General features: G+C 38.8%; 1 protein-coding gene and 1 long non-coding RNA gene across 19 annotated transcripts in view; one reads left to right on the forward strand and one right to left on the reverse strand.

The window, feature by feature from the left end:
- EPB41L2 (erythrocyte membrane protein band 4.1 like 2) overlaps positions 1-19149 on the reverse strand; it is a 253789-nt gene that overhangs the window by 146061 nt on the left and 88579 nt on the right. For 13 of the 18 annotated variants that reach the window (XM_006144291.2, XM_027770230.1, XM_006144290.2 and 10 more), the window contains exon 1: positions 3910-4064. The exons of 2 other annotated variants lie outside the window; for them this stretch is intronic. The gene's annotated coding sequence lies outside the window, so the exon portion shown is untranslated. 3 more of the 18 variants (XM_006144275.3, XM_006144279.3, XM_006144280.3) reach the window with 3 other exon arrangements.
- Positions 4277-19149, forward strand: part of LOC102470926 (uncharacterized) — a 25724-nt gene continuing 10851 nt past the window's right edge. Inside the window, exons 1-2 of the long non-coding RNA XR_333942.1 lie at positions 4277-4392; positions 6137-6265. This is a non-coding gene — a long non-coding RNA (uncharacterized LOC102470926). The remainder of the gene's footprint in view (positions 4393-6136; positions 6266-19149) is intronic.

Here is a 19149-nt window from a genome sequence, read left to right on the forward strand (position 1 = left end):
GGGGGGTGGGGGGGAGTGCGCGCGTGAGAGCGAGCAAGCCAGCCACTAGGTCTGGGACTTGAACTACAGTTGGCCATGTGAGAGTCCAGCGCTTCAACCCACTAGGTGCCTACTGCCCCCCATAATTCACTTTTTAAATGTTGGTAGTTAGCTCTTCTGCCATCTTATAGCACTACCAGAGAGTTATGCCAATGTATAGTATATGTTCTAAAAAATAAGACTATACTTTGAGTAATTTTTCTAACTTAGGTGAGCATATCCAAATGTTGATGCCTGCCTGTTAGACTATCACTGGAAGATGCCATAGAGTGTTAGAATTAGGGGGTTTCCAAGCCTGACATGATAAGAGCAACTTTTCCCAGGCAGGAAACACCAACTACAATGGAATTACAGACATGCCATTTGGACTGCTATAAAACCTTTTTTTTATTTATTTAAAGTATTGAATATTTCTACTCTAAGCACTAGTCAAGTTCAAAACTACTGTACTTCAAATAAACTATTTTTGGACTGGTGGTAGCCAGGAAAAGTTTTCATTTTATCTAACTGCATTTGTTTCCTCAAAGGCAAAATTCTCAAAGTTCCATATTCACAAAAGTGATTTGGTAAGGAATCTTGCTGAAAAAATACACCCTACATTCGATCTTTTGAGTCCACCAAAAAGTTCAAGCAAAACTAATAATAAAGTTTTAGATTTATCTCTCCAATGTAACTTTTTGTGATCCTACTATGATGTTAAATTAAACTCTAGGTTATAAAAATATAAATAATCTATACAGAAACACTTTGTATTCAAAGCAGATGGGGGAAGATGATTGGTTCTCCAGATTATCAACATCACCTTGACGGCAATCATTTATTCGGCTCCCCATAATCAAGTTGCAAATAATTTGAAGAGACAATTACTCGTTGGAATAAAAAAAAAATAGAAAACTTGAATTTCCCACGTACACACACACCGCTCCCCCCAAAATAGCATAATTCAGTGGTATAGGAGCACTGCCTCCAGTGTCAATAAAAACTCACAGAGATCAACTTATCTGGTCACTACAGTGGTAGTGTTTTATTGTTTCCTTAGAAAGTAGCACTCAAAGTCCCTTTTGAAGAAGGACTACTGAGACTGCTAGACCAGAAAAAAAAAAAAAAGTTTTCATAGTTTAAAAAAATACAAAGTCTGGATGACTGAATTCAAGAAACACAATTTTTAACATGTCTTCGATGTGACAAAAGGATAAATATTCAGCAATAAAAGAAGATGTTGACACCTATCCTTATTTAGCCAATATTTATTTAGGGTGTGATAACATCAAAATAATGCAGTCCTTGATAACTGTTAATGGCTGCTAATCTGCAGATGCTAAACACTGTCAGTTCAAATCTCTGATAACGACAGCATAACTTCTTTTAATCAACTGAGTTAGTGTGGAAATGAAACACTTTATAATTAATTGAAAGTTGCTGTCTTTATCATGCTAATAACTATACTGTACACTATTACCCTTACAGAGTCCTCACTGTGCTTTAAGAAAATTTAACTTCATATAGTTTATCAAACCACTGAATAAGTCCACTGTGAAGCAGCCAGACAGACACAAAGTGAATTAACTAGTTTCATTATTCTTATAGGTCAAACCTGAAAAGGATATTATGTTAAAGGTAACTCGACATAATTCAACATTTACCTAAAAAAAGGCAAACAAGTGATTTGAAACTAAACAGTGATCAACTGATCACGGGAGGGGGGAATAATTTGTAATAGAGCTTAACTCAATTATAACGATACATTCCTTTGCCCAAGAATATACATACCCAGATTCCATCTGTACATTAGTATTTTCCACGTTTCCAATCCCCCCGGATATTCAATCACACTCTGAAAAGCAAACTTCTCTCACAAGCAAAAACCAGCAAGCATTTAATCCAACTGCTACAGAAATGCCAAAAAAAAAAAAAAAAAAAAAAAAAAAAAATCACCCCTTAAAATACATACACAGCTTTTAAGCACATCAAGTCAGTTGTCAATTGTTCCCTCTCACTGGAAGATTGTGGAAGCTGATGAAAATCTACCGCTCCAAAGTTTAATGAGCAAGATCAGCCCCACCCAAGCCAGACCCTGCTGGAGAAGGGCATGCTCAGTAGAAAAGCCCAGCTTGGTTCCAAGTCACTTCATTCCTCAGCTGGAAAATTCACATGGGTCAAAGAAAAAAGTCAAGCTTCCTACTGCCTGTTCTACTGACTAAAGGAGAAAAAAAAAAAAAGAAAAGGAAAAAGTTTTACTACTAACTGTAATGCTAATTTTTTAAATTCTACTATCACTGATCTTTTTCCTCATTTAGTTTTTGTGATTCTAATTTTTTTTCTTTGTGTCCCTATCCTTCAGCTTTGATTTTTTTTATTGTCACTTTAATCCATCCTACAAATAGATGCCAGTAGTATGTAACAGTCTAATCATATGTATAAACTACCATAAACTGATACTTATTTAGATATAGAAAAAGCATGCAAAACATAGTCCAGTTTTCAATACATAAAAATGAAATATTCATTTTGATTTATTCATATCACATTTTTTACCTTTTTTTTTTTGAGAGGTTTTTGATATGGGGTGCATACACTTGCTAGAAAGACAGACAGAGACAGAAAGCGAGAAATCACCGCCCAGGGGGGATGGCCACGCCGCAATTCCTTCTCCTCCATTCTCTCGGGATCTTGGGCGCACACACACACACACGCGCCCAGCGTGAGTTTAAGCCACCAGGTCTGGGACTCGAACAGCCATTGACTACATGGGAGTCCAACGACATGGCCATTATGCCATCTGCTGATCCCTCATATCACACACATTTTTTAAAAGGAAGCTGTTATCCTTCTTTTGTTAAGTTTGCTATAGGGTACATGCATTCAATGGAGGCAGACAGAGATAGGAAAAGTAAGAAACCCCTCAGGGAAATGGCCGTACTGCAATCCCTTCTCCGTTCTCCTCTCAGGATTTTGGGTACACATGGCCAGCATGTTTCTCAAGACGCCGAGTCCAGGACTTGAACCCCATGGGGGATACCCTTAACCACTATACCACAAGCTGGCCCTATGTAGTCAATCTGAAAATGAGCAATGACTGAAAATAGAATAATCCTAGAACCATCTGTCATATGAATACAAATACATATGGTAGCAAAATAAAGTCACCAAAATAATTCCAATGTGCCAATTCCAGTTCAAGTAAGAGCCATCTGAGAAATAACTAATTTTCCTTAACTCTACAATACCAACCTCCTCCTCCATTACATTTCCACAATTTAAATTCTGAGTTTTTTCCACCAATGTCCATTTTCACAGTAAGAATTCAGGTCTAAGAGAATGCCATTGTATCCACATGTGCATTTTATCAACTTCACCCTGCTACCAAATTGCTCTATTTAGCAGTCACTTAATGAATGACTAACCTTCTGTTCACATTCACCTACAACAAAGTCTTTTTGGGAAAATAAAAAAGGGTCTTTTTGTAATCACAAAGAAAACACTTGGAATATTTAAATAAACAAGAAGTCACCTGTACTAACTGGGAGAGAAAGGATAGGGTTTATTTTATGGGAAGACAGTAAAAGTGTTTCAGTAGCAGCTCTGAAGAGCGAACTCTCTAATGAACAAATACGAAACTTATTTTTAAAAAGTCATTCCATAGGATGAAAGTAAATTTCACCATCTATCACAAAGTTTTCACTGGTTCAGAAAAGGGCAATTTGGTGAACTTTTTAGTAAAACCAATTTTATTTAATTTGGAACATCATCCTTTATTTAGATTAAGTCTTTCCCATTTTTTACGTTAAATGTGTATTGCTTAATAAGCATCAGTAATACAACTGCAAATTTATTTCAATATACTTATTTGGAAAAACAACAATTCCAAACCTTTTTCTGTACTGCCTCTGGGAATCCCGCAATGAAATCTGAGAGCTATTGACATATAGCACTGGACCCAGTGAAGTCTTGACATTCCACCCCAAGCATTTTTTTTTTAATCACCCTTATGGTTCACCACCCTCTTCCTTCTCTTACTGCCCACCTACTGCTATGGACTTAACTGTGCTCCCTCTGAAGTTCATATGTTGAACATAACCCCCATTGTGATGACATTTGGAGATGAGGGCTCTGGAAAGTAATTAGGCTTAAATGAGGTCATGAGGGTGGGGCCCCCATGATGGAATTAGTGACCTCACAAAAAGAGATACCAAAGATTTGTGCACTCTCTCTTCTCTCTCCCTCTTTCTCTGACCCACCTCTCTACATCACATGAGAACACAGTGAGAAGGAGGCCAACTACCAGCCAGGAAAAGTCTTCATCAAAAACTCACCGTGCCACCTCCAACTTCTAGCCTCCAGAACTATGAGAAAGTAAACTTCTAGTGTTTAAGCTACCCATCTATGATATTTCACTATGGCAGCACAAGCTAAGATACCCATCTTTTTAACTATGGAATTCAGTGCTACTGCTCAGCTCCTCCTGCCTTCAAAACAAAAGAGGCTGGGGACCAGCAGTTAGCGTAATGGCTATGTCGCTGGACTCCCATGCAGTTGATCACGGTTCAAGTCCCAGACCCAGTAGCTTAAACTCATGCCGGGTGCATGTGTGTGCGTGCCCAAGATAGAGTAGAATGGAGAAGGGATTGCGGCGTGGCCATCTCTCCTGGGGGGTGATTTCTTGCTTTCTCTCTGTCTCTGTCTTTCTGGTGAGCGCACGTACCCTATAGCAAAAAAAAAAAAAAACCTCTCAAAAAAAAGAAAAAGAGGCTGCACAATAAATACATGAATCTCATTGTTCAAACAAAGGTTAAAAGAAATAAGATAGCGAGAAAGTTTTGTGACACCATGATTTGGAAACAGAACAATTAACATCTTAGGATAAAAAAAGACTGAGAACCCAGAGACAGTAAATGAATTCCTAGACCATATCTCCAGTAAGTAGAACAGCCAGAATTTACACTAATTTAGTCCGCTTTCAAAGCCAGTGGACTTTTTCACCAAGGCTATATTACCTCTAGCTTATCACCTTTGTTTTCCATATAAGAAAACTGAACTAAGAGAGGTAAAATTACTTACATAAAGTTACTCACCGAATTACTGACAGAAGTACACAAATCAGGTCCAGTGTCATTTATATTATTCATTTCCAGTAAGATTTTGTATGTACTTAAGTGTACATAATATACAGGCTGAAACATTTACAAATGTCTTAATATAAAAAATTATTAATATAAATTTACATCTATACAATTATTTTGGGAAAATCCCAAAAGAAATCATGTTGGTTGGGATTAGACTAGGGAATGCTTTTGCTATATTTATATATGTGAGTTATTTTAATCAAGTGTTATAATGTCTTGACTTACAAAAATTGTCCTACCATCTGCTACTCTGGAGGACAATGAATGAACTTAGTAAGATGTAGAGGATCCACTGATCTGATAGGTCACTCGTAGTCCAAAACCATAAACGACACTAGCTCTGCACAGAAAATACATGGGGACTGCAGAAAAGACGATGAGTAAGAGAGACAGAGTTCCTTCAGTATTCCCACCTCATTCTGAGACGCAATCATCATCTGCCCGGACCAAAAGAAAAATAAAGGGAGGAGGGGCAGAAGACACAATTTTCTGTCTTAACTCTAAAATAACCTAAAATATACACAGAAAGGAAAACATTTTTTTTTATTCTAGCAGTTTTACAGGGGATCCAATCTTCCCAGCCATCAACTGTGATGCAATACTATAATTTACAAACGAACATGGAGAAGTTTCATGGCTCTTCAACAAGCAAGAACTTCCACTGGTCTTTAACACAAAATTTATGAACATTTCTTTTAAAATGACCCAACTGGACCAGTGTCATTTTAATTCTCTCAGACAAGTACGCATGCCCTGTAGCAAAAACTTAAATACATATATATATTTATCACACACATATTACATATATCATGTATATTACATATATATTACATATATTCTATATATTACATATGTATAATTAATCTATCAGTCCAATTTATCTATTTCATCCTCAATTTGTGGAAGGAGAACTCTTTCCATACCATAACCCATTCCATAATGTCCCTTTTTTTCTCTTCTCTCTTTTAAAATAGACTCCACCATTCCATGAGGCACTATTGGAACTATATAAGTAACAAACATGTCATCGGAAGACTCCTATCAAGAAACATATTATATAAAGTTGAATACTGCTCCCCTGCAAGCTGGAGAAGTGTTCAAGTGTAAGTAATACATAGTGCTCAGCTACATTCCCAGGGCACTGGGGAGGTACCATCCCATCTGTGGCCCTCTCCTCACCGCATCTGCATCACCGTCTCCCTACTGCCTCATACCTGCAATCTGCAGTGTAGATGCTTATTTGAGAACTCGATGTACATCTGACCCTTCACAACTTCATCCACTCTCCATAATTTAAAACTATAGCTCTGGGGACCAGCAGAAAACATAATGCTTATGTCACTGGACTACCACACAGTAGCTCTGGGGACCAGCAGAAAGCATAATGGTTATGTCACTGGACTACCACACAGTTCAAGTCCCAGGCATATGTGCATGTGCACACAAGATCTCCAAGGAAAATGGAGAAGGGATGGTGGCGTGGCCATCCTACATGGACGTGATTTCTCGCTTTCTGTCTCTCTGATGAGCGCACACAGTCTATCGCAAAAATCTATTTTAAAAAAACCTACAGCTCTGCTCATTTTTCTGTAACTTCGTTTAAAAGTTTTTTTAAAAAATACTTAGTTCTCCAAACTTGAATTATGGAAGAAAACCCTAACCATATGTTCTCATCCACAACCGCACCCATCCAAAACAATATAAATGTCCAACATCAAGTCAGCATATTCATAATTAACTTTGCATAGGAGATCCTGATTGTGAGTCTGCACTTTGCATTTTGCTAAGATCCATTCATCCCATGAGAAGCTGTTGCTTGCTTGCTGATAGCTGAAGATACAAACCTGTGTAAAAAGTGGCTCCAGTACTTTGAGAGAAGAGTATTTGCATAAATATACTACAAAGAGAATAAGAGTTCTAATGTAGTCATAAACAATTTAACAGTAACTGATTTGATGAGAGAATTATGCTTCCTGGGGTGTCACTTGAGCTGACCTTGAAAGATAAGCAGCAGCTTGCCAGGCAGATTATAAGTGGGTCTAAGTACACTCCTCACCGTGGGAACAGTAAGTGAAAGGCACAAAACCCTGAAAGATAAATGTGTTGTAGAGAACGGTGAGTACTTTAGCTGTCTGGAACACAGGGTGGGGAGAAGAGTTCAGAAAGGGATGCAAGAGTCAAATACTATATGATCAGTACTCTAACTGCAGATGTGTTTATTCTATTCTGTAGGCAACGGACAATAATATTAACTTTGTATTTCTGGAGGATTACTTAGGCTGTCACTTGAGAACAAGTGACACAATGAAAGGAAACTGGTTAAGATGATGCTTGAGAAATAAGAGACACAGTGAAAGGAAACTGGTTAAGATGATGCTCCAGTAATCTAGACTAAGAGAGAGGGGTAAAGAAGACAAATGTGAAGAGATGGAGGCAATAGATATTGAGTGGGTAAAATGAACAAGATTTGATAACTAGATCATGGAAGTAATGGTGGGTCACGTTCCCTGGTTCCTGGCAGGGGAAAGGTTGGAGAAGGGTGCCATTAACCTAGAGAACAACTTCCCAGAAGAGTAGTAAACAGGAGATGAAGGAAGCAAACATTTCATTTGAAGGCATTTGGAGTGAAATGTTTATGCAACATCCAGGTGGAAATATCAGAAGGCTGATGAGAGCGGAATATCTGATGAGAGTGGTATGTCTGATGAGAGATGCTGGTTTCTGCACAAGATCTGGAACTGCTTAGTCAATCAGTGTTATCATAAGTGGATGAAAACCCCAAAAGAACAGAGTAGGAACTATGCTCAGAATAAATCTCCCTTCAGAAAGAACAAGAAACCTATTAAGGAGGTTGCAAAGGCTCAAAAGATGGCAGGGGCCAGCAGGTTACAGAGCGGTTACAACGCTGGACTCCCACATGCTGACCGCACTTCGAGTCCCAGACCCAGGGGCATGAAATTCATGCTGGATTCATGTGCGTGCATGCCTAAAATCTGGAGAGAGAACGGAGGAATAGAAATTGCAGTGAAGCCATTCCCTTCAGGGCATGATTTCTTGCTTTCTCTCTCTCCATTTCTGTCTGCCTCTCCAGCAAGCACACATGCTCCATAGCAAAAATCTCTCCAAGAGGAAAGAAAAAAAAGAGAAAGACATCAAACAACCAAGAAAGTACTGGCAAGAGGGAAGAGACAAGTTGAGGGGAGTCATCATGAAGGGTAAAGGCAGGCTGCCTTGAGTATCGATTAGGGTTAAAGAGTGTCATAAAATTGCTGGTAACCTCAAAGACAAGTTCTATCTCTAGTCAGAGAAAAAGCAAGTGGTTAAAGAAAAAAGATTCCGGTTCAACCATGGTAGCACATACTAGTAGATACTTCTATTCAGGAGGCTGAGGCCACAAGAGGCCTGGCTTTGATTCCTGGCTCCCCCTAAAAAGTCGAGGGCAGTGGCACGTGTCTGGGACTCCAGCTACTTAAGAGACAGGAGGATCACGACAAAATAAGACTCTGTTTTTTATTAAAACGCATACATATATCAAAGAGGGATGAGTAAAAGATAAGTATATGTTATCCTCTGAAATTAAACAGTAAAGAAAACCCAGGAGAAAGAGCAAGTAATAACTACAAAAAAGCCTAGCGCATACAACACATGTACAGGAGTCATCTGTATCATTGTGTGTGGTGCAGGCTTTTGCTGGGAGAGATGAAGAGGGGGGAGGTTCAAGACACACAGGAGAAAGAAAGGAAAATGAACAGCATGCACTTCAGATTAATGAAATGAATGAAAAAGAACCAAAATCACAGTCAAGGGCCACAGGTAGCACGGAGATTAAAGCACTGGATCCCACATGGCCAATGATGTGGTTCGAGTCCCGGATCCAGCAGCTTAAGACATCACACCAGACGAATGGGTGTGCTGCCCAAAATTCCAAGAGGAGAATGGAAAAGAAGGGATTGTGGTGTGACCACCCCCCTCTCAGGGGGAGGAGGCGATTTCTCACTTTCCCCCTCTCTGAGCTCTCTGGCAAGTGCACACACCCTATAGCAAAACTAAAAGAACACAGAAATGCGCTCAACTTTGGACAGAAGAAACACCTCCACCCAGAGACCAAAGTAATAGTAATAGTAAATATACATGGGTTGTGACAAGGAGTTTGTTTTGTTTTGTTTTTCATAATATGCATTTTCCAGTCATTTTTCTCTTATTTTCTATTTTTTTTTACACTTAATAACTATACTTTTTTTAAAATTAGGTTTTTGCCATAGGGTGTATGTGCTTTCTAAAGAGACAGAGAGAGGACAAGTGAGAACTCACCCCGCAGGAGGGATGTCCACACTGCAACCCCTTTTTCTCCATTCTCCTCCTGGGGTTTTGGGCACACATGCCTGGCGTGATTTTCAAGCCACTAATGTGAGACTCGAACCGCAGTCAGCCATGTGGGAGTGCAGTGCCTTAACCACTACACCACCTGCTCACTCCAATTACTGTACCTCTTTACAGCATGAATACACTGTATATTAGTCCATTCAAAGATATTACCATATACATTATTATCAACAGAGCATTTTCTACAAGACATAAAGGAGTTTGAAAAAGCTGGGAAGAGAGGAGAGATTTGAAGCTCTATTCTCCATATGAAATCATTTTGATAACTTTGGATCACTTAAGTGAAAAACTGAGAAGACAAAACTTTTGGGGAAGAAAAAAAACAACAACACATGGTCAACCTCCCAGAATATATTTGGTGATCATTCCCCTAGCATTTATGTAAAAGCTGGTTAGGTTACACATATTCAATGTGAGAAGCCATTGATGTTTTAAACTTTTCAAATTCAAGGATCCCCTGTGTAACTTCCTATTTTCTAATATACTAACTTGATTTATAAACCATTAACTATTAAGTTAAGCAGAAAAATACAGTTGACCCTGAACAACACAGGTTGGAACAATGTGGGTCCATTTATGTGCACTTTTTTTCAATGAATATATTGGAAAAATTTTGGAGACCTGTAACAATCTGAAAAAGAATTCTCAGTCAAGAGAAAAGTAAACGAACATAAAGGTGCAGTATTAAGTCACAACTACATCAAATTGTAGGACATACTGCACAACTATAATAATTTCATAGCCACCTCCCACTGCTATAGCAGTGGGTCCACGTGTTGTGAACATCCACTTTAAAGGCCTATGACTCTAATCACCTTCACATGAGCAGTTCCTCTCTCTAGGAAATTACATATCACAGTAAAAAGTGACCTCTTGAGGTTCTTGCATATTCATTACATTTAACACAATACTATAAAACCCTGAGTAACACCACAGGACCCATTTGAAGTGCCACTATGATGCTGTCAGTGCTCCCCCAAAGCAGAGAAAAGTCATGACATTACCCCCAAAAAAGTTAAGTTTCTCTGGAACCAGTCGTTAGCATAATGGCTATGTCGCTGGACTCCCATGTAGTAGACCGCGGTTCACATACCGGACCCGGTGGCTTAAAACTCACGCCAGGCGCGTGTGCGTGCATGCCCAAGATCCCGAGAGGAGAATGGAGGAGAAAGGATTGCAGCGTGGCCATCCCCCCCCCCGGGGGGGGGTTTTTCGCTTTTTTTTTTTCTTTCTCTGTCTGGCGTCATAGCCACCTCCCACTGCTATAGCAGTGGGTCCACGTGTTGTGAACATCCACTTTAAAGGCCTATGACTCTAATCACCTTCACATGAGCAGTTCCTCTCTCTAGGAAATTACATATCACAGTAAAAAGTGACCTCTTGAGGTTCTTGCATATTCATTACATTTAACACAATACTATAAAACCCTGAGTAACACCACAGGACCCATTTGAAGTGCCACTATGATGCTGTCAGTGCTCCCCCAAAGCAGAGAAAAGTCATGACATTACCCCCAAAAAAGTTAAGTTTCTCTGGAACCAGTCGTTAGCATAATGGCTATGTCGCTGGACTCCCATGTAGTAGACCGCGGTTCACATACCGGACCCGGTGGCTTAAAACTCACGCCAGGCGCGTGTGCGTGCATGCCCAAGATCCCGAGAGGAGAATGGAGGAGAAAGGATTGCAGCGTGGCCATCCCCCCCCCCCGGGGGGTGATTTCTCGCTTTCTATCTCTCTGTCTCTGTCTGGCGAGCGCATGTGCCCTATAGCAAAAACCTCTCAAAAAAAAAAAAAAGTTAAGTTTCTCAATTCAATATATACTGTGGATTGAGGTCAGCCGCTACAGTTGCCCACCACTTCAACAGGAGGCTATTAGTAGTTATAGTCTGGAGAAATTATACACTAATTTTCAGCCAGGTGATGGGGGGGGCGGTTGATATCTCTAGCCTCTCCCCCCCAACACCCACACACACAGTAAGGGTTAACTGTACAATTAAATTAATGTGAATCTAATCTATGTATCTATTATTCTTCATCTATACAGAGGCAGAAAATCAGTTTAAAAATAACTCAAAGAAATTTTAAATTTAAGGAGGGTGTTTAATTTTCATCAGCATGTGCCAAGGGTTCAAAAAAATTTATTTCGTGAGACAGGGTAGCTACAACTGTAATTCTTAGCCTCAAACTGTGAAGCCTGTGTCTCAATAAAATGCCAGTTTAAAAGACAAGATAATGAAGACCACCCTCACCACCAGAACCCCACAAGAACATGTGAAAGGTTATAAAACAAGACTCCTTTTATCAAGTTGAATCCTTTCCAGAGTGGGCCTTTAAGACATTCTGACAGTGCACACAAATACTATCTCTGGAACAAAACCAAGAAGGCACAGCTGCAAGACATCTTCCACTGAAGTTGTAACTGACTCAATAGCAGGTCTCCCTTTGAGCAAGAGAGTCTATAAAAGCCAGAAGCAGAGCCCTTTTCTACAAACTGTTCAGTAGAATTGATTTCTCCTGCTTCAAACTGTAGTTTTATTAAACAGCTAAAATAAACATGTCCATTTTAATTTGTAAAGAAAAACATAAATAAAATTTGGGGGGAAAAAAAGCACCTATTTATTTGCATGAAGAAAATCCCCAACTGAACTGAAACTATTCTAAAATACAGGAAGGTGAACACCTTTTAAATTATAATCCATCACCATCACAAACATGAAATTTAGCTTTACCATAGAAAAGGGTTTTTTACTCTTTTAAGGGGTAAAAGTGATCAAAAACTTAAATTGATTAGTGCTCATATTCAGAATATTGCTCTACCTTGAACTTCAATTTATTTAAACTTACCTGAATATTTGTAACAGCCAAAAATGTTAAAGGCATCTTAAAATCAACAAGCAATAACTCTAACAAGAAAAACAATTCCAATAACCAAACACTGCTTTATACTGTAATGCTTTCGTTGCTGTAGTTTGACTATGTTTCTATAGCAACACCAATACATACTCTTTTTTTTTTTTTTTTTTTTTTGCTATAGGGCGCATGTGCTCGTCAGAAAGACCAAGACAGAAAGACAGAAAGCGAGAAATCATCCCCCAAGGGGGATGGCATGCCGCAGTCCTTTCTCCTCCATTCTCCTCTCGGGATCCTGGGCACGCATGCACACGCACCTGGCATGAGTTTAAGCCACCGGGACTCGAACTGTGGTCAACTACATGGGAGTTCAGTGACATAGCCATTACGCTAACTGCTGGTCCCAAAATAACTTCTCTTAATAAGCATGGAAAACAGAACCATATGGTAGTTAATCATCAATGCTGGCATAATACAAATCTAAATTTAAATCCCAGTACGTTGCCCCAAACAACAATGTATGGTATAGATATGATTTGAATCTAATTCCATTTTAAGTGAGACAGGTTATTGACATTACACCATGATACATAATATATAGATATAACATAAATTATTGGGTTGTAGGGAAGTCATGATGCATTATTACATAGAAAAACAGAAAAATAGGTCATGACTTTCCTAACAACCTAATATATAACTCCCCAGTTTACCTCACTGAACTCCAAAAAGCAGCCCTTATACAAACAGTCCCATCTACCCATGCGTCTCATATTTATTTGCACATAAACCTTACTATACACTTTAGGACTTTTATTCAATTGTTTCTACTTCAATATAGTTTGTCAAAAATATATTTTAGAAATACATAAGGGAAACTGCAAAACACCTGAAAAAAGTGGATTTATATTCCAAATACACATAAACATCAATAGATACTTACCTGCCACTTTTAAAATTATTTGGGGGTGGGGGATTTTTGCTACAGGGCATGTGTACTCATTGGATAGACAGACAGACAGAGACACAGAAAACAAGAAATCATCCCCCAGGGAGTTGGCCATGCCACAATCCCTTCTCCTCCATTCTCCTCCTGGGATCTTAGGCACACATACACATGCACCAGGGCAAGTCTGAAGTCACCAGGTCCAGGACTGGAACCATAGTCAGCCAGTTGGGAGTCCAGAGACGTAACTGCTACTCCATCTTGCTGGTACTCTTACCTGCCATTTAATGTTAATGGATAAATATTAAATACCACACCTGGCCTGTCTTGAAAGCACTGACAACTATGTGGGAACAGTACAGAAGTCCAAATGAAAAAGCTTCCCTATAAACTTAATACTTAACTGTAAATGCATTTTTAAAAAGTATATGCCTTGGGGCCAGCAGATGGCATTGTGTTTATGTTGCTGGACTCCCACATGGTTGACTATGGTGCAAGTCCTGGACCCAGTGGCTTGAAATGCATGTGAGGCACATGTGTGTGCATTGTCAAAATCCTGAGAGGTGAATGAAGAAGAAGGAACTGTCGCATGGCCATTCCCCCTGCAGGGTGATTTCTCACTTTACCCCCCCCCCTCTCTCTCTCTGTCTCTCTCCCGTGAACACACCTACCCTATTGGGGGGTGTGGAGGGGGAGAAGTTGGAACAGTCCTTGGGCAGGGTAAAGAATGAGCTGTCCTGGAAGAATAGGAGGTGGTGAACAGGGCAGTGAGTTGACACAGGATCAGAGCTGCATACAAAGATTAGAGGTAATTCTGAAATGTGGTAACTGGAAAGATTGTTGAGGGCCTTGAAGGCCAGGGTAAAGTCTAGGCTAACAAATACAGCTAAGGAACTCCTGAGGCTTTGTTTATTTGGTTTTATGGTGGCAGCTTAATTGAAATATCATGCATGTTATTCATTTTCAGTGCATGAATCAATGACTTTAGGATAGTCACAGAGTTGTGTAACCATCACAACAATTATAAACCACATTTATCACCTCAAAGCAAACCCCTAAAACTTCCCAACTCAGTCCATGAGGCCTGACATCAAAACTAAACAAAGGATATCACAAAAAAAGAGAGCTACAGACCAATAACCCTGCAAAGGGTTTAAGTTCATAGATAATGTGTATTACTTAAAAACTACACATGAATTACAAAATTTTCTCACAGTAAAATAAAGTTATTTCTTTAATTCCATTTCTCCGTGAACTTTCTGAAGTTCTCTTATAAATATACAAGCAGAAATCCTTGACAAAAATACCAAAAAAACAAATCCTATAGGATTTTTTTAAATGAGTCTTATACCATGACCAAATATAATTTATTCAAGAAATCCAAGGGCAGTTCAACAGTTAATCTATTAATCAACAGTTAATTCTATTAACATAATAAATCATATTCATAGAAATGAAAGCAGGGAGGGACACATGATCATCTCAATATACACAGAAAAAGCACTAGACAAAAGCCAGTATCCATCCTTTCATGATAAAAACACTCAAGACTGGCTTAATGATTAAGGGATCTGAATTCCACATGGCCGATCATGTACTTTGAGTCCAGGTCCTGGCTGCCTGAATATATGCCAAGCATATTTGCATGCATCCCCAGAATCCCTACAAAAAATAGAAATAAAAGACAAGGAAGGGACTGTTGCCAGACCACACCCTGTAGGGGACTGGGCAGGAGGATGCTTTCCTCTGCAACATAATAAGGAACACCTACCAACATCTACTCCTACCATCATATTTAACAGCAAAAGACTGAAAGCTTTTAACAGGGAAAAGATAGGATGTCTCCTTTTACTATTCTATTCAATTTTGTACTGAAAGTTCAAGTCAAGGCAAGAAAAATTAAAAAAAAAAAAATCAATAAAAGGAGGGGAAAAAACAAGTCTACTGTGCCAGCCCATGGCATAGTGATTAAGATGACTGAATCCCACATGGTCAATTGTGTGGTTCAAGTCCCAAAGCCAGCAGCTTGAGAAAAATGCCAGGTATACATGCATGTGTGCCCCAAATACCCCAAAAGAGGGAGAAATGGAGGATTGTGGCATGGTCATGATCAGCCCCTCTCCCTCCCTCTACACCTTCCTTCCCCATTAGTACATGTGTTTTATGCCAAAAGTTAAAAAAAAGAAAGAAAAAAGAAAAAGAAAAAGAGCGTGTCTAATAGGAAAGAAAGACATAAACTATTTAACTATTTGTATTTGCATGTGACAATCTTCTATGCACAGGATCCTAAAGAATACAGAGGAAAAAGTACTAAGTTTAGTGAAATTACAGGACACAACATCTGTATAATAAAACCTATTAAAAAAATATAAAAACAAAATAATTCTATTTAGCTTCAAAAAAATAAAATACATAGAAATAAATTTAACCAGGCTGGCCCTATAGTCTAGTGGTTAAGGCAGTCAGATCCTAGCCATGGTTCAAATCCTAGTCCTGGCAGCTTGAGAGACACAGCATCTACATGTATGTACATCCCAAAATCCCAACATAATAAAGAAATAGAGAACAGATTGAGGTGTGATCACACTCTACTAAAGAGTACTTTCTCATTTTTTTCTCCTTCCTCCTTCCTCCATGTCTCTCGAGTGCCTGTGCCCTCACACAATCAAATATTTTAACCAAGAAAGTGCAAGATGTGTACACTAAATACTAGAGAAGATTGTAGAAAGAAATCAAAGACTTAAATAAGTCATGAGAAAGTCATCCCACTCCATGGATTCAAAACTTAATATTGCTAAGATGGCAACACTCCCACATAGATCTACAGATTCAGTGTAATTTCTATCAAAATCCCAATTGCCTTTTTTTGCAAGAAATGAACAAGTTAATTCTAAAATTCATAAGAAATTGCAAGAGACCCTAAATAGCAAAATTAATCTTTAAACAAACCAAATACTGCATAGAACCTGATGTCCAAATAGTGAATATACAAAAAGAAAAGCTAAAATAATAATAATACCACCAAGGTTTTAAGCCCAGAAGACAAGGAGATGCTATGAGATTTTGAAACATTTATACATCCGAAGTTTGAAGTGATTATGTGACATCAGAGTTCTTGGAGAGGATTATAGAAATCAAGGATACAGATGATAATGTAGATATCACCCCAGAAGAAAAAATGCCCCAAATTCCACAATTTGTTCCTATCATTTATTGTCTATCTTATAACCAAACAAGTGACTATTCCTGAAGATTTTGGTGATAGAGAAAATAATGTCAAAAGCCAGGCTTTCCTAAAATAGGGGTTGAGAAAGGGCATCCAAAGGGGCTAGAAGTAGATAAAAATCTACATAATATGGTTCAAGGTACTGTAAGAACGAAACATGGAAGAGGGAGTCTACCTTCTCAAACAGGTAGTCAGGGTCACCTACATATGTGTAATAAGACAATTCTTGGAAGGAAGTTTTGGTGGCAGGCTAATCCACCAAACAAACACTGGCTGCAAACCAGCTCAACAGGGCAAGATAAGTGCTAAGAAGAGCAGGAAGCCCAATGTCAGATCATTCATTAAACATGCATACATCCAGCAACTAATTACTAAGAGCCCATTAGGTGCCAGATAATTGTGAACACAGATGTGGTAGTCCCCGTGGTAGACAGCTCTATCGCATACTCTCTGGAACAACCTCTACACTCCCCTATCAGGTTACCAACTCCACAAAGCCACAGAATATTTAAAATAAAATAGAAAGGTTAAATGGTTAACCACAAACTCTGACCCCTTTCCCCTCACAAAAATTATGCCTTTGTAATTTTCAGTTTTTTAATTTTTTTTTATAGAATGGGCTCAGTCAGAAAAGAATAGCTGTTAAAAGCACACATGAGAGATTCAAGCCGGAACTTGGAGAGAACCGATATTTGAGGGTAGGGGATTGGCTTAAGGAAGAGTCTGAACACTCCTCCATACTGTGATTTTAAAAAAGACAGAAAAGACAAATTTGTTAAATGAATTTAAACTTGTTACTCTAATAAAACATTCTTCTGTTTTTCAAGAAAACAAAGTAAAACTTTAAATGATTTGTCAATTCCTTGTTTATGCTGGGACTTTGACTACCAGTTAGAAGTAACTTGGACCACCAGATGGCTAAATTTACATCACTGGACTCCCATATTGCCTGCCTGGTTTGAGTCCTGGACTCAGTGGCCTGAAACTCACGCCGGGCACATGTGGGTGCATGCGTGCCTGCCCAAAATCCTGAGAGAAGAATGGAGGAAAAGAGACTGTGGTGTGACTATCTTTGCTGAGGGCTGATTTCTCACTTTCTATCTCTATGTCTGTCTTGCTGGCAAGCACATGTGCCCTATAGCAAATTCTTTAAAAAAAAAAAAATCTTATAAAAGTTAAAAGTAGGTGATGAGGAAGCTCAACTCTGTGCAGGTTACAGTATCTGAATAGGGAAGGTATCAGTGAAGTGAAAAAGATAAAGTCAAGAATTATTCAATTAATAAACGGCACAAAAACACATGGCAAAAGATACATGGGAGTTAAGAGAAATAAAGAAAGCAATTAACTGGGCAGCAAATTCATTTACTATAATAGTTAAGGAAAGTGGGGGTTGGAGGCAAGTTACTGGGTTGTCGGAAAAGTCATGACTTTTTTTTTTCCATGCAAAAATGTGTCATGACTTTTTAAACAACCCAATAACAATTTCAATTGGGTAACAATAAAACAAAGAGGTGCAACAAATAAGTCAATAGAGAAGATAAAATGGAATCAGAAAAATAGTTAATCTAAAGAAAAATATTTGGAAAAGAAACAAAGAACAGATAAGAGAAATAGAAAACAAATAGCAAGATAACACCTAACCATATCAATAAATATAAATGGCCTGCAGGAACCAAATAAAAGGCAAAGATTTTCAGACTGGATGTAAAAGACCCAATTCTATTCAATGTGTAAGAAACCTACTTTAAAGATAAGGACTGGGGACCCAGTGTAATGAATGAATACACAGGACTACTGCTTAGAAGGCTATAGACCACGTGAGTTTGGTTTCAGTCATGCCCAGGCCAAACACTGGGCATGACTGCACATGCTGGTAATTCTGGCTAATTAGAAGACTGGGGAAGGAAGACTGTGACACGGGAAAACCTTGTCACAAAAATTCCTTTTTCTCTCTCTTTGCTTATCTCTCTCTTCTCCTCTCTCTCTCACATAAAGGGAGGGAAAAAAAATGTGTGTATGTTTGTGCTGGTACATGCCCTGGGAACAAAAGAAATGGTATAAAGAAGAAAACTGATGTACAAAATCAATTGTGATGATAAAACAAAGAGATGGTTCTAGACAGCAGAAATGAGGTGCTTTGTCTAGTCCAAGAAAAAAAGAAAAAGAAAAAGAAAAAAAGATCTCTTGGGTCGTCAGAAAAGTCATGATATATTTTTACACAGAAAATCCATCATGATATTTGTAAAGACCCAATACGTTAAGCCCAGACAAAGATTTCATAAAATAAAAATAAATGTGGTCCACATATGGTGTTCAGGGCATAGAATTAAATATCCTAGAGGTGCTTCAACCTAAATATACAAGTAAGTTTGGGAACCAGCAGTTAGCGTAATGGCTATGTCGCTGGACTCCCACGTAGTCGACCGCGGTTCGCGTCCCGGACCCGGTGGCTTAAAACTCATGCCAGGCGCGTATGGGTGGGTGCCCAAGATCCCAAGAGGAGAATGGAGGACAAGGGATTGCGGCGTGACCATCCCCCCTGGGGGGTGATTTCTCGATTTCTGTCGCTATATCTCTGTTTG

The sequence above is a fragment of the Tupaia chinensis genome, unplaced genomic scaffold (genome assembly GCF_000334495.1).
Source record: "Tupaia chinensis unplaced genomic scaffold, TupChi_1.0 Scaffold000117_2, whole genome shotgun sequence".
NCBI classification, from domain to species: domain Eukaryota; kingdom Metazoa; phylum Chordata; class Mammalia; order Scandentia; family Tupaiidae; genus Tupaia; species Tupaia belangeri.